Consider the following 14,312-nt stretch of genomic DNA (forward strand, 5'->3'; position numbering starts at 1 on the left):
TGTCCACCTGTCCTGCCACCTTCAAAACCTGTGGACATGCACTCCAAGGTCTCTCACTTCCTCAACCTCTCTCAATATCCTCCTGTTTATTGAGTATTCCCTTGCTTTGTTTGCCCTCACCAAATGCATTACCTTATACTTTTCCAGATTGAATTCCATTTGCCACTTTTCTGCCCACTCAATCAAATCATTGATTTCATTCTGGAGACAACAGCTGTCTTCTTCACTATCAACTACACGGCCAATTTTTGTGTCATCTGCAAATTTCCCAATCATACTTCCCACATTTATATCCAAATCTTAAATATATACAACAAACAGCAAGGGCCCCAATGCTGAGCCCTGTGGAACACCACTGGAAACCATTTTCCATTTGCAAAAACATCCATTGACCATTACCTATTGTTTCCTGTTACTGAGCCAATTTTGGATCCAACCTGCCACCTTCCCCTGTATCCCATGGGGTCTCACTTTCCTGACCAGTCTGCCATGTGGGACCTTGTCAAATGCCTTACTAAAACCCATGTAGACAACATCCACTGCACTACCCTCATCAATTTTCCTTGTTACTTCCTCAGAAAATTCTATTAAGTTAGTAAGACATGATCTTCCGCTAATAAAGCCATGCTGACTATCCCCGATCAATTGTGCCTTTCTAAGTGACAGTTTATCCTGTCTCTCAGAATTGATTCCAATAATTTGCCCACCAATGAAGTCAGACTGACCGGCTTGTAATTTTCTGGATATCTTCTCCCAGTCCAAATGTATTTATGTTTTAAAAGGAGCCAATTTAACCAGGCTTTCTTGAGTCTAAGAAAGAGTGAGTTTATTAGTTACTAAAACACGAGAAAAAAATAGTGAAAATGCAACACACACACACACACACCACACACTTTTGTGGCTGTTAGTTTGGATGATTCCGGTAGAGCTGATTTTGGGCAGTTGAGAAGTTGGTTTGGAGATTTTTGGTTCTGCAGGTTAGCTGAAAGATTACTAGGTTGATTGCTATGGTGGGAGGGATTGAGCAGGTTGGGCCTTTACTCATTGGAGGAATGCGAGATGATCTTATTGAAATATGTGAGATTCTGAGGGGTCTTGGTGGGGTGGATGCTGGGAGGATATTTCCCTCATGGAGGAAATCTGGAACTAGGGGACACAATTTAAAAATGGGAGGTATCCCTTTTGAGGTGGAGGTGGGGTGGGGGGGGGGGTGGATTTCTTCCCTTAGAGGGTTGGTGGTGCTTGGGGTTCTCTTCCCCAGGGAGCAGTGTGGGCTGGTCCATTGAATATGTTCAAGACCAAATTAGACAGATTTTTGATTGACAAGGGAGTCAAGGGTTGTGCAGGGGTGGGGATGGTAGAAGGCAGGAAAGTTGAGAAAACACCTAGCTCTTTACCATCTCTGAGCTATTCACACAGCATTCCAGCTTTTAAATCTTTTTAGCCAGCTCGCACAGTACCTCCAAGAGCTCCTGTCTCCTTTTCTGCCAAACAGAATAACTGATCTCTTCATGAGAGTGATTTGCTTCTTCTCCTCACAAGAATTTCTCATGTTCCTTTTTCTCTCTCTGTCTGTTTTCTCTTTGTTCCTGCATCTGTGCACTGCTGATCGCCTTCACCCTCCAACTCCTCTGGTTATACCTCTCCTTTGTGTCTGGCCACATGGTATCCATTCCATCCTTCCTGTTTGTACTGCTTCCAGGTCAAAGATCATCGGGTCACATGGACCAGTATATTTTATTGTCCAAGGAAATTATTGGAGAGCAGAGGGGCCAGAAAAACAGCACGAGAAGTGACAAGAATTCTGAGAGCAGAGGGGCTATCCACCACTGTCGCTGTGGAGAGTCAGAGTCAAGTTAGGGAACAGAGATCGGGGTGTGACATCACAGGAAATTCATTAGTTGATGGGCTGGTGTGTATTGCTGCTTAGGTACTGAGTCTCAACAACTGGAAGATTAAAAACGATAAAAACATTAAGTAATAATAAATAAGGGACAAGTGAGTAGCTGGTGAGTATTAGCTATTATCTTTTATTTTTAAGTAAAGAACATAAGAAAAAGGAGCAGGGCTGGGTCATTCAGCCTTTTGAGCACACTCCGTCATTGAGTGAACCCATGGCTGATCTCCTACTTCAACACCATTTTCCCGCACTATCCCCATGTCCCTTGATGTTTTTAATATGTAGAAATCTATCGATTTTTGTCTTGAGTGTGTTCGATGACAGAGCCTTCGCGGCCCTCTGGGCAGTGAATTCCAGGGATTCACCAGTCTCTGGTTGGGGAGGTTCCTCCTTATCTCTGTCCTGAATGGCCTACGTCTTGTTCTGGGACTGTGTCCCCTGGTTCTGGACCCCTTCAGCTGGGGGGAGGGAGAGACGGGAAGGGGTGCGCCCTTCCTGCATTTGTCCTGTCGAACCCTGTAAGAGTTTTGTGTGTTTGGTTGAGATCACCCCTCATTCTTCTGAACTCCAGAGAATGGGGGATCGGACTCCTCAATCTCTCCTCATGGGACGGTTTCTCCATCCCAGGGGTTAGTCTGGTGAACCTTTATTGTACTCCCTCTGCGCACACAATACTCCAGGTGCGGTCCCATCAAGGCTCTGTGTAGTTGTGGTAAGACATCTTTACTCCTGTGCTCAAATCCTCTCGCAGCGAAGGGCAGCGTAACTCTTGTCTACTTGACTGCTTGCTGTACTTGCACACTGGTTTTTGTAACTCGTGGACGGGAACACCAGGGTTCCTTCAGACATCAGCCCTTTCCGGTTTCTTACTATTTGAGACATAATCTATATTTCTATATTTCCTACCAGAGTGGATATCTTCACATTTCCCCGAGTTGTATTCTGTCTGCCGGGTTTTTGCCCACTCACTTAGCCTCTCCTTATGGAAGCATGATTCTTGTTGTGTCTCTCCTTGATCTCAGTCCTTGGATAACGGAATGGGGTCATCAGCCACCTCTTCAAGGTATAGCCCTTGTCACCCAGGAGCCATCCGTCCACTTGTACAGCAGCCACAAACGGCCTTGGTACCCATGAGTGCCGCAAGACGTAGGCATCGTATGAGCTCCCAGGGTAATGGGCACAAACTTGGAGAATCTGTGTCCTGTGGTCACAGACAATTTGAAAACTCACTGAGTGGAACCTCTTTCTGTTTACAAAAGCTCCTAGCTCACCTCTGGGGCCTTGATGGTCACGTGAGTGCAATCTATTACACCCTGGATACAGGGGAACCCAGTGATCGCAGCGAAGTCTCCTGCTCTCCCCACCTAGCTCACCTCATCTGTTGGAAGTGGATTAATGTGTGGATGTGTCTAAAGATAGCATCAGTCACGTGCTTTACGCAACTGTATGCAGCTGATTGAGAAATGCTGCACAGATCCCCCACTGAGCCCTGAAAAGAACTGGAGGCAGAGAAGGTGAGGGCCACTGTGACCTTCAATGTTACTGGCATGGGGTGTCCGCCCACGCAGTTGGAGGTGATTTCTGGACTTACCATGTGACATATTGCAGTCACTGTGTCTCTGGAGGGGCACAGCCTCCTCCGGCACTGGACCTCGGACATCTGGAGGGAGTTGGAGCGCTGCCTGAACACTCCAATGCTGGGTAGTGCCATCTTCGGCGTGCCCCCCTGCCTTGGCCTCGCTGCTGGCCCTGCACCAACTGAGTCCATGCCTCCTCTTAAAGGTCTTTCCCTGGGACGCTGCCTGCACTCACCTAGCCTCCTCTCCCTCCTGCCCCTCTCTTCCTCTTCAGAGGAGGTTCCACCAGCAGAATACACTATCCCCATTAGATGGGATGCAGAGGACCAGTGCCTTGAAAATGAAGGAGTGCCTTGCTGCAATACTCAGTGGAGCCTTCCAGGGAAGATGAGGACCTGAGACGCTGAAAGACAGGCTTGACTATCAAACAAGATGCAAAGAAGCTCTGGGACAACTCTGTACTGACACAGCACAGGACTGGCAATGACAGAGAAAGTGCTGCTGCTCCAGGGGCCTTTTATCCTGCCCGTGGATGAGGAAATGATTTAAATGTGATTTCTGCCCACCTGTTTTGCCCATGTGACGAGCAAGAAATTGCACGGGCAACGTAAAATTATGGCCAGTAGGCTTCTTAATGACCTTAATTGGCCCTTTAATTGTCAGCGGCTGTGGCTCCGACTCCTGTGTACATGTGCTGACCTCAACATTGTGCGCATGTGCGATGACGTTGGCATGTCCGACGTCATTTCACGCAATTTTACGTGCGTTCGGGCTGGGTGTGTGCCCGACCTCGGAATGCAAGATTCAGGCCTAAGTGTTAATGCTTTTCAAATGTTAAAGGGTTTACCCCTTTGAAGTTAGTGGTAACAGCCCATCACAGGTCAAGAGAAGAAGCGGAATTAGGAACTCGGCCAGTTCAGGATGTCACCATCCTAAGGGCATCGTGTGGGCATTGGAGCAGCAGGCAAGGCTGTTTGAACTCCACCTGAGAACCAGGAAGGGTGCAGCTGGAAATGGGTGCTGCACCCTCAGAATTCCAGGCTATTGGAGATGAGGAGTGGCAGCCTGCAAGGGAAGTTCAGAGCACTGGGCAGCAGGAGGCCTGAGGAGAGGGAAGAGAGAGACAAAGGAGTAGGAGACACTACACTGAACACAAGATCTACAGGTAGAGACGAGGATACCTGGAGATGATTGAGAACCCACCGCTAAAGGTAACTGTGACTCTCTAGTTAGATGGTCGCAGACATCTGTGCCCTTGTCAGTGTGGTGCTCTGCAGCATCTCACAGTTGGCTGCACACAGGTGCATTACCCAGGGTTACAGATGCGTTCTTCACCGAGGCTGGCCAATACATCAGATTCGTAGCTGATGGGGCATCACAGGTTCAGAGGACACTGGGTCCAGTGTGTGGGTCGGTCAGGTGCTGTATTGCAATATCCTCTTGCAAGGGTCTCGGCCATTGTGGTGATCTGAGCACTCTCCATAACCCTGGCCTTCCAGAGAGGTGTGGATCTGAAGGATGGTGAGGCCTTGGAAGGTAACAGCTTGTCAGGGGAAGGGGTGGGGTTGGAAGGAGGAACAGGAGAAGGAGGTAAGAGGAGGAGAAAATGGAAGCAGTGGAGCATGATGCTGAACAGGGAGGTGCCCCTGCTGCATGATGAGGTCACCTCCTCCTGCCACCCTCCAGGATGAGGATCTCCTTCATCTCCCTCATGAATGCCAGGCCTCTGCCTCCCTGTGATATCTCACTTCCCTGTGGTGCAATGGCAGGCTTTGGCATAAACTGTCTCCCTCAGGACAACCAACAGCCTCAGTAATGGCTACCTTGGATGTCTGGAACCCTCCTCCATTCCTGCCCTCACTAGTTTAATTGGACAGGAAACCTGCCTCCCTATCAATTTAAGGGCTCGCCCCTGCAAAAACCTGACCTTCCGTTTTCCATTGGATAGCGGTTTCTGACACAGGAACAGATTTGGCTCCTGTTTCCTGCCTTAATGGCAAAATTCTGGCCCCTAACCTCAGGCATCTGCCTCAATTACACTTTTACACATGTTGGAACTGTGCCAATAAATCTTAGCACTTTTCTTTCTTTCACTGAAAATCAGGCAAAAGCCACTAAAAATTCCAGGTGGAGGCCTTATTAAACTTTCATTAGGACTATCAGGTCAATAAGACAGGAAAAGAAGCCCAAAACTGTATATATATCAAACTATCATTTTTTGCTATTTTTAAAATGGACTTTCTGATGAACCAAAAAATAGCTACTACAAGTCACAAGTTCACAGGATTGGCCCTTTGGTCTGGAAGCTACAAACAAGCTGCAAGAACAAAAGAATTCCTCTCTCAGCCTGCGGAATCTCTCACCCCCTGTAATCTTGAAACCAGGGGACTCAGATCGAAACATGTTATGTCTGTAAAGCTGTTAACAGACTCACCCTACATCCTGGATCGCCCAGGTCCATTTCAAAAGGGGACCATTAAGGGGACAAAAGGTCATCATATGGTAAGTTTACCCTTGTAGCGGAGTCGGAGGGTTTGCCTAGACAATGGCTTCCTGACACAAGACCCTCAATATGGATGGTAATTCTTTCAACAGCTAATGACTGGGAGATTATCAGTCCTGAAATCAAAGCCAGTTCTAGACATTGGATAAATACCCCTTTTGAAATCATTGTTGAGAAAGAAGGTCACATGACTCAAGTGATCATTTTGAAATCTCTATATTCCTTTGAGAACTGAGAAATCCTCAGACTGTTGACTTAACACCAACTGGAAAGGACTCCAGCAGCCCCGCTGAGCAAGCATCCGGTTACCATCGCTCAATTCCTCGAAGCCTGCTTGATTTTATAAGTCCCTGATCAACGCCTGCCAAGCAGTCTAAGCACAGAAAACCCATCGTGCTACAGTGACATTTGTTTTAAGGATTTTCATGTTGTCTCCAACCAGAGACTGAGCTCCGCTACGAAGGAAGCACCCTCTGTACTTCGACTTCTCAAGCTCTGGAAACCACGAACTAATATTAATTTCTGTCGTTCTTGAACTGTTAACGCATAATTGTAAAACTCGTCTTTCCATCTCACCCTTTACTTTGTGTGTGTGTGTAGTGGAGTGGGGTGTTGCAAACACTCCTCTCCAGGGTTTTGAATGTGAAATAAAAACTAACCTTTTGAGTTAAACATGATGCCAGTTTGCTGCAAGCTATTAGTAAGTTGGATCACACAAACCAAGGATTTGGGGAAACACATCAGCTTACTTTAAAAATAATTCAAAACACCTCTGCTTATGGACAGTTGGTGAGAGGAAAGAAGTACAGTTTGCCTGTCTTTCTCCTGCCCATAGCAGTTCAGTGAAAGCACTGTATTAAAACAATTGACTATTATTTCCTTTTATATGTTCCAACCCTATCAACAGGATTAGACAAAGTCAATATGAATTTATGAAAGGGAAATCATGTTTGACAAATCCACTGGAGTTTTTTGAGGACGCAACTGGCAGAATAGATAAGGAAGAACCAGTGGATGTGGTGTATTTGAGTTTTCAGAAAACTTTTAATAAAGTGCCACATAAGAGGTTAGTTTGTAAAATTAAAGCACATGGGATTGGGGTAATATATTGGCAAGGATTGAGGATTGGTTAGCAGACAGGAAATGGAGAGTAGGAGTAAATGGGTCTTTTTCGGTTTTCGGAGTGGCAGGCGGTGACCAGTGGGGCATCGCAGGGATCTGTGCTTTTGGGCTCCAGCTATTCACAATATATATCAATGATTTGGATGAGGGAACCAAATGTAATATTTCCAAGTTTGCTCATGATACAAAACTAGGTGGGAATGTGAGCGATGAAGAGGATGTTAAGAGGCCTCAAGGTGATTTAGACAGGATGAGTGAGTGGGCAAATACATGGCAGATGCAGTATAACATGGATAAGTGTGAAGTTATCCACTTTGGTAGGGAAAAACAGAATGGCAAAGTATTACTTAGATGGTGAGAGATTGGGAAATGTTGATGTACAAAGGGACCTGGGTGTCCATGTACAACCAATCACTGAAAGCAAGCATGCAGATGCATCATGCAATTAAGAAGGCAAATGATATGTTTGCCTTCATTGCAAGAGGACTTAAGTGCAGGAGCAAGGATGTCTTACTGCAGCTGTACAGGGCCTTGGTGAGACCACACCTGGAGGATTGTGTGCAGTTTTGGTCTCCTTACCTAAGAACGGATATACTTGCCATGAAGGGAGTACAGTGAACGTTCACCAGACTGATTCCTGGGATGGCAGGATTGTCGTGTGAGGAGAGATTAGGCCGACTAGGCCTGTATTCACAATAGTTTAGAAGAATAAGAGATCTCATTGAAACGTATAAAATTCTGACAGGGCTGGACAGACTGGAAGCGGGGAGGGTGGGCAGAATTTTCCGTGCCTGCTGGCAGCAGGCGTGGTAGGTGGCGTGCGCGGACAATGTGGCTTGATGTGTTTCACAACGGTGGGAAGGCAGGTCACGATTGTCCGCTCAGCCTGCCAACGCAGGCTGTGTTTCCCGCCAACGGTCATCGGGGAGCTCATTGTAATTCATCAGCATATCATTAAAAGGCCACCCTGCCAGGCTTTTGAAACCCCGCCAGATCGTCCGTCCATGTCGGCAGGAAAGCACATCGACGTGTTTCACAAAGCACACAGGCGACATGTGTTTGGCGGCTTTCACTTTGGGGGAACTGAGGTGAGTGAACAGCATCATTTCCCACAGCTCGCCAGGGTGGCCTGTTGTTGTGCAGGCTTCAAGGGTGCTGGGAGGCCTGGGTGAAGTGCCGCCCTGCCTTGGAGGCGACTGTTTCGGGGGTGGGTGGTGTCCGGGGGCAACTGCTGCCCAGCCTTGGCAGTGACTGTTGCTATTGTCGGGGGAGCGGGGGGCAACTGCTGCCCTGGCGTTGGATCCTGTGCACAAGAAATCGAGGTGGGGGGGCAGGGTAAGTGAGGGAAGTGGCCACACAGTAGGGACACCTGTATAAACTGGCCACTCCTCTGCAACTGAAACAGTTCAGGCGCAGCCAGAGTGATATGATTGGGGTCGGGCTCCTAGCCTGCCTGCCCACGCAAGCAACATGAAGGCACCAAAGTGCCACCAAACGCATCCTGCTTACACTTTCTCCATCTCTACCCATGCAGGACACATGGGCACGCAACAAGAGAGAGAGGTCGCAGACCGGTGGCAGAATGCCAATCAAGGTCCTCACGGATTTTGAAAACAGAGCCATCCAGTTGGCCAGCGAGAACCTGGACTAGTCTTGTGCTGACGGTGAGGTTGGTGCTGCTATACGAAATGAGGATCCAGCAGTGCAAAATCCATCAGACAACCATGCCATGAGTGATGTGTCTTGTTTCACAGGTAACTGCCATGCACTAATTACCTCTCCTTGCTTTCGCCGGCTCATCTGCCAGTTGACAGAGCTGAGAGCCTGCCCGCCATGGAAACGGTGTATTTCCCGGGAATGTATAAATAATGTGGCAGGTTTGGGACGATAAGGCGTGAAAACCCGCCGCCGGTGGGTAGAATGCCATTTCAGTGCCCGCTACTGCACTTAGTGCAAATTTGGGAAATTTTCGCCCAATGTTTCCTCTGGCTGGCGGGATCTAGAACAAGGGGTCACAATCTCAGCATATGGGGTAGGCCATTTAGGATTGAGATGAGGAGAAACTTCTTCAGTCAGAGACCGGTGAGCCTGTGAAATTCTCTACCTCAGAGGGCTGTGGAGGCCAAATCACTGAATATATTTAAGAAGGAAATAGATAGATTTTTAGACTCTAAAGGCATCAAGGGATACGGCGAGAGAGCAGGAGTATGGCTTTGAGATAGAGGATCAGCCATGATCATACTGAATAGCGGAGCAGGCTCGAGGAGCTGAATGACCTACTCCTGCTTATATTTTCTATGTTTCTATTGTATTCTCTGATTCAGAGAACACAAGAGAAAACACTTTAATCTCTTTAAGTTAAGAGCTAAAGATGTAGGAGTAGGCCACTGAGTTCTTGAGCCTACTCTGCCATTTAATAAGAATATGGTTGATCTACCTCAACTGAATCTTCCCACTCTATCCCCATGTTGCTTGATCCCCTTAGAATCCAAAATCTCAGTTTTGAATGTACTCAACATCTAAAGATCTACAACCTCTGGGGCAGACAGTTCCAAAGGTTCACACCCCTTTGAGTGAAGAAATTTCTCCTCAGCTCAGTCCTAAGTGGATGACCCCTTAATCTGAATACCCTGGTTCAAGACTTCACGGCCAGGGGAAATATTCTCCTAGCACCTACCCTGCCCAGCCCCTTTCAGTAAGATCACTTCTCCGTCTTCTAAACTTTAGGGAATGAATATCTACTCCGTAGTTTATTCAATGAAATAACTAATTTAAACAGAAGAGAAAAAAGTAATTAAAACCAAGGACAATAGACAAAGAGAGAATACGACTTTGCTGTTTTTTCTAGTGTATCTAACAAATACAGCTTACTGTGTGTTACCATGTTCAGACCTGCTGCAAGATTTAATATACCAAGGGTTGGAGTTTCCGCTTCGGACACCATCGGGAAATTATGCCTAGAATGCGCTTGAAGTTGAAATAGCCAGCTAAGTTTCCATTAAAATGAATTGGCTTAAACACCAATGAAAAGTTCCCTTGAACCACTGCAATCAGGGAAGTGTAATAGAATGTCATTTTTTTTCATTTAAGAGTGGTAACCAAGTGCATTTTTATTAATTCTGCTGAAAATGGATCTATCACCAAAAATAAATGTTTTTAATAAGGAATAATGTGAATGATATGCTTTAACAATCACTAAAAATGACTTTACAAAAAAAGTTATACTGACCCGTTTAATAGTTCCATTGTTGTACGCTAGTAATTTTCTGAAGTAATTAAATCTTTTTGACATGAAAACTATTTTAAAACATTCCTGCTAGTACTTGTGTGCCTAAGGAAATGGACGCAATTTGAAGAGCCGCCCCAAATAGCGCAATCAGCAGAATCTTGCAGTTTTGTTTTTGTGGTCTGGCCAGTTTTTGATGGGGCCAGTTTTAGGCAAATTGAATCTTGAACTAGTTTTAAATATTGTGGAAAACACTTTTGCTTTTGGGGCTAACTCATTTACATTTAAAGTTCAGCGATCTTTTGCACTGATTGGCCGATGCCACTAATATTCAAATAATCACTAGGTAGTTCAGAGCTTGACTATTGCTGAAAAAGTGTCATCTCTTGAAGCTTTTCATCTTGCACTCATCAGGACAGATTCGCAAGAGCAGTTTTTTGGTATGAGTGCAAGATTAAAAGCTTTCACAGCATGTCTCTTTTTTCAACAATATCTCTGATATTACTTGCATAAATGAGAGGAAACTCTACCTCCAAGACTATGGCTTGAGACTTAAAATCTCATGCCTAGGATTTGACCAATGTTCACAGGACCTGTGTCACACATAAATCTTAAGTAGGCTTCATTATGATCATTTGGGAAACAGAACTTCTCGTACAACTGGATACCATTCTTGCCTGAATGTTGTCAAGTACAAATGGTAACTGTGCCATCACAATGCAATTTTAACAACTACAAAAAGCAATTCATCAGATACTTCCTGCTATAACCAGCACCTCTTAAAGGTGTAACTCTATTAAATGTGAAAATTAGATTACTGGGTTGTGATCTGGCATTTAAATAAATTATGTTAATATGCCTGTATCCAAATTACATTAATTAGAGCTTTATATATAGAACAAGAAGCAGTTTAATGCTCCTGCAGCTGGGATGTATAATCTAGACATTTATTTATAATGAACTAACTCAGATATGCAGATTAGGCTAATTACTATATTTCCCTTTGTAGGTTGGCACTTAAAGCCTATCTGTACAATAGTGGCATGGAATAGATATTGCAGTTATTCTAACTTCAGGAAGTAATAGATTTTAGCACAGCACAGCACAGAAGTAAAATTTTATTACTGAATTAACCTCCGTTCATTAAGTTAAATACACCTGCCAGTATAAGCCCATTAAGCAGGAAAATGCCTTGTTAAAAGGCATGCTATATAGGCAAATGGTATTGCAATTTTTTCAAAGTTGTTTTCTCCATTTCCCTCCTGAAGTTGCTGACTCATGGCAAGGAACGGTTCGACAGATATTGGCAGCTGTCCAGTATCTTGACCATATGGAATGTGAGAAAAATAAAAAAGATTTGCATTTATGTACCACCTTTCATGACCTCTACAACTTTATAGCCAGTGAAGTATCTTGCGATATTGCCACTGTTGTATTGTAAGAAACCTGGGAGCCAATTTCTGTAAAATTTCACAAAAAGCAATGACCAGTTAACCTATTAGTGATATTGGTTGAGGGCTAATGCCACTGGGGTGAACATCCCCCCAGGCCCACCCCCCCCATTTTTCTTCAAAATATGTCATGGGATCTTTTATGGCCACCTGAGATGACGCTTTGGTTTAACGTCTCATTTGAAAGGTGTTAGGAACAATGTATGATTTTAAGTTTAATTTATATTTATATTTGTGTGTTAAGAAAGATGGAACATAGTTTCAATTTCATTTAGTTTTTTTTGTGAGCTTGATGCTGGGAAGTTTGGAGGGCCTCCTATCAAAAAGGTCAGGTTTACTGGATTTGTTTGTATACATGCATTTTTAATGAGGTTTTATAACCTTTGAAGTGAAGAGATGGGTTACAAAGGAGTTAGTAGTTTATTGATTAGGGAAAAAACACAAAGTAGAAAAAACTGTGTTGTTGCCTAGCAACCGGGGTCCAGTGACACACAGAGAAAGACAGAAAAGAAGTTCAGAGTGTGTATGTCAGAGAGTGTTGACAGGAGTTCTAAGCTCTCTGATAAGAAATATTAAAAGGTTACTGGAGACTGAGTTTAGGGAACATGTGTTTGCCCTGCGATTGATGCAATAGTGAGTTTAGAGTGCAGTTTTGGGTGTCTCGGGGAGAGATACCAGTTGGGTGAAAAGCATTGAGCGAACGCTCAGAAATTCACTGGAAGAAAACCGTTTGCAACTGTTCCAGCCCAAGTAAGAAACCTTGGTGTCTAGATAGTGGTGGTAAATCTTCATTGGGTTTTGTATCCTTTATGTTTTTGGTTATCAGGTTCGCTTTGTCTGGCGAACGCTAGCTACGCCCTTGATATTAACACATTAGTTGGTGCTTGAAATACTACAGGCAGAGAGAACACACACTGGTAGTTTATTGGATCTAAGAACAGAGAACTAACACCATGGCCTGAATCTTCCGTTCGGCGTGTGCTGGCGGGCCATGCACGCCGTTGCATAAAATGATGTGTGGTGACGTCAGGCGTGCGTCCCAACATCACCGCGCGTCATTCCGATCTTTAATCCGGTGGGCGCGCACCCGGATTCAGCTGCGCGCCCGCCAAACGGTCAAAGGCCTATTAAGGCCATTAATCAATTAACTGAGGCACTTGTCAGGGCTGCCCATCCAATCTTAAGGTTGGTGGGCAGGCAAAGAGCCCAGGCGGCGTTCGAATTTTCATGGAACCTCATCCACGAGGTTTCATGAAGGCCTTATTAATCTAATAAAATGTTTCATGTAAATTGATAAGCATGTCCCACCTCATGTGACAATGTCACATGAGGGGACATGTCTGAATAATTTTAAAAAAGTGATCACATTTTTATGACTTTCCTTAATCTCCCTGAGGCAATCTCTGTGCTCTTGCGTGCACATGTGCACGCAAGAGCACAGGCCCCAACTCTCCCTCCTCTCCCCGCCAACATAGGTAGCGCTGAGCGCTTACGGGTGCGTGTTGTGCTGGGCGGGCCTTAATTGGTCCACCCAAGTAAAATGGCGGATCGTGGGCAGCGATTGGCTGCGTGCCCGCCCACGCCCGCTCCCACTCAGCCCCCCCGATGGGCAGAACCAGGTGCGCTTCTTCAATCACCTCCAGCTCTAAACTCCCAGTTACCCAAGAAGCCCTTGTTGTGTAGTGATTGGTCGATACAGTCACATGGTCAACTAACTATATTCTCTTAAAGGTACGTAGCACTGCACTTTACCACATCCCTCCCCCTTTACTTGAAAGTACAATTGACAAGCATCACAACATCCCAATTATTTACATGAATAACTATTTACAAATCAAGTCTCTCAGGAGGCTTCCTCGGATGTATCGAGTGTTGTTGCTCAACAGCCTCGGCTAGTATTTCCGAGACTCCCTTCTCAGAGATCATTCGTCCAGCAGGCTCTTTGGTGGAAGTGGGCAAGTTTGTGTCTTCGGCCCTCTTGGATCTAACAGGCCCCACCGGTACTTCCAAATTGTGTGACATTTCTTCCATATGCGGAGCAGACTCAAATGCAAATGATGATGGCATTCCTTCTTGTGGGACTGTCTCTGTTCTCCAGAGATGATCCACGTGTCATCTAATTATTCAGTTTACCGACACACTATAGGAGAGAGGTCCTGTCATGGCACTCACTTCGCATAATAGCCAATAGGAACCCTCTCCAAAGTTCTTCGTGAGAACTGTGTCTCCCACCGATAAATTCCTTTCATGATTATGGCCATCATGTCTAGCCTCCTGGGCCTCTTGGCTTCTCTCCACCCTCCCCCCTAAATTCGGCCTGATAAGAGTTAGACGGGTGCGGAGATATCTCCTCATTAGTAATTCAGCGGGGGCAATACTGGTGGTCGTGTGTGGCGCCGTCCGATACGCGAACAGGAACCGTGACAATCTGATGGTGATGGAATCCCCGTCCAGCTTTTTCATCGCGGAGTTAAAAGTTTGGACCTCCTGCTCAGCCAAACCATTAGAGGCGGGGTGGTAAGACAAGGTTTTG

This window comes from Cetorhinus maximus, chromosome 15 (assembly GCF_964194155.1).
Source record: "Cetorhinus maximus chromosome 15, sCetMax3.hap1.1, whole genome shotgun sequence".
Lineage (NCBI taxonomy): Eukaryota > Metazoa > Chordata > Chondrichthyes > Lamniformes > Cetorhinidae > Cetorhinus > Cetorhinus maximus.